The sequence below is a fragment of the Palaemon carinicauda genome, chromosome 33 (genome assembly GCF_036898095.1).
Source record: "Palaemon carinicauda isolate YSFRI2023 chromosome 33, ASM3689809v2, whole genome shotgun sequence".
NCBI classification, from domain to species: domain Eukaryota; kingdom Metazoa; phylum Arthropoda; class Malacostraca; order Decapoda; family Palaemonidae; genus Palaemon; species Palaemon carinicauda.
Window position 1 is genome coordinate 78,904,142 of NC_090757.1, and position 2,875 is coordinate 78,907,016.

Consider the following 2,875-nt stretch of genomic DNA (forward strand, 5'->3'; position numbering starts at 1 on the left):
AAACAGTGACTAATAAAAAAAAATACTTCTCAATCACTGAGCAATATTATTTTTACTGCAAAAACTAACAATTAAACGATTAATGATATTGTTCAATTTTCAAAACATGTTTAGCAATTACCTGTCACAACACCAAAATCCTCTACAGAGACAAATTAAACTTTTTAACACCACACAACAACATTGAAAGACAAATAAAAATATTGATTGTATCATAATTAGTATCAACACAGAGTAATGAGATTTGAATGAATCCTAATATAAACGTGAATACAACAGAACTTCGCAATATCATAGATACATATACCTGTGATATCCTTAGAACAGAAAAATTAAAACAAAATTTAATACATCTCTTCACAAAACTCTTGGAGTGAACACGTATATAATAAACATGATTTTTAGGGCCTCAGCCACCTACTGGCTGACACCTCTTATTTCATGGCCCATGCCCTCTCATAATCTATTGTGTACGAAGGATGGCACTGACACCTGCTTGTGCCTCCTCCTCCTTTTCCTCTCCCAGTTAGCCTGGGATAGGGGGTTACTTACTCACTTAACCACCTCTCCGCTGGGGAAATGGACCTTGGATGTCCATTTGCACTCTATTAGACGTAAAAAGTACTACCGACCATGTTCTGGCCCTGGGTATCACATGTTTGTTGTTACTCATTGAGTTACATTCATGGCACTTATTGATAAGCCTAATCCCTAAAAAAACTGACGCCCCTTCCCTCCCTAGGGACATTTATATACCTACATGGCACACATAAGGACTTACTTCAATTACACGGATGGCTTTTTCTACCAAAGGGGAAAGAAGAACAAAGCTGGATCGAATATCATCTTCAATGAGGAACACATCCCTTTATGTGTGCAAGAAATCCCGGAACTTGCTTCTCCTATCTCCACCACACACTCTTTGAGGGGGCATGTATGCTGGGATCCCCCACTAGCACTCTTACTGTGATTCTCACTCCCTCTCTCTCTCTCCTTAGTCGTCAAGATCATGCCATTCCTACTCGCTCCATCCGCAGGTCTACTTGAACCTAAATTCTTTCATTGTTGTTCCTTCTTCTTTACGTCGAGTTATTACATCCATCCTTTGTCATAGGGTCATTGAGCCCGTGGGTGGGCTCCGGCCATGTTCAGCTCCAGGCACTCCTACGTTTTGCTGACATCCATAGCGAGTGGATTTTCAAACTTGTTATACACATGATTCCACCTCTATTCCAAGATGGGATTAGCATCCCTACCTCAATGAGAGGGAGCAGTGATGACTGGCTGCTGCTTCACCCCTCTAACCTACTTAAGCTCTCCCTCGGAAGACGCACTGCTACTTGTTGGCCAGGGGCTTCTTCTTTACTCTTTTATTGGTGGACTGTCTGGCTTCCCACTCCCACACTCTGGGGCAAGTATTACTGGCTGACCCCTTGGTACTTTTGTTACCAGCCCTGGCAGTTCTGACTGACGGCCCGGGGAACTCTTGATCCCCTTCCCACGTCGTCTTCCCATTCCTCTCATTGGTACATGGGAAATATGGCCTCTTGAGCCGCTTCTTTTTTTTCTATAGAGTTTTCAGAATGTTGTTTGTGGCCTGACATCAAAAACACTACCGCTGGTTGTTATAGGGGCATAGAGCCCATAGGTGGCTCCTACCCCCACAGTTCCTACAACCGCTAACTGCCACATTCCTACTTCTCTGACCTTTGCCTCTTTGAGTCCCTCTCCTACAAGCATTCCATCCTTGGATGGTTGTTGAAACTGGTTGGATACTGGGCTGCCTGGATGGTTGTATAGCTGCTATCTTGTGTGTTGGAAAATTTTCCACTGAATACCAGGCATATGAGTGCTACAAGATTCATATCAACCCTCTTTATGTTGTCACCGCATGAAGTCAAACTCCTCCTTTTTCAATAATCGCCCATTGGCTAAATTCACTTACCACAGACATTAATCTTTAATGACCTCACACACCTGACACTATTTATTATGAGGGGGTGCGGTCCATTTGGGAAAACAAAAATGAAGGAGGGTTTCGTGCATAAATAATACCCTAGGGGTAATTTTACACAAACTATATTCTCTGCATAAATAATACCCTAAGAGTAATTTTACACAAACTATATTCTCTCAAGTTTACAAGAGCGCCCTTAATTATGATTATGTTATGTTACTAAGAAAAAGCGCCCTGAAAAATGGTACTCAGCTCGGCACACATGTTGGCACCAGCCCTACTTTAGCTTCACAGTCTATATGCCTACTAGGAAGACTGCCTCTCCTATGTCCCTTATTACAAGAGCCCATACACCAGTCTCTCTGCCTGATCATGATTGGGTTTTTTACCAGAAAGTATCATAACAACCAATGGAGAGAAGAGTCTAGTGACACTAAACCCAAGCTAAACTGTAACGGACGTTTTTGTAAGTGACAAACCACAGCCTTACCATTAGCATCTCTAACAAGGAGACAAAACCGTTAGCACTTAACCAGGGCGGTCATGGCCACAATGATTACGATCTGGTTTTATATATATATATAAATATATATATATATATATATATATATATATATATATATATATATATATATATATATATATATATATATATATATATATATATATCTACTAGGGTGCATATCCTTAAAAAATTAATATTGACGGTTAAATATTTGGATAGATATGCACACACCCGCATATGCACATGTACTCAGATTCATCCCTTTCTACCCCAAATCTGGAGTGGTAGTAGTGTAGCTGCGGCAATTGTTGTCATTAAGTGGCTGCAGACTTTGTTGATTGGGGCCTGAGCGAAGGGCAGCAAATGCAATTTGGCACATTATAGGGTGGGTATCTGTGTCCTACTACTTTCAT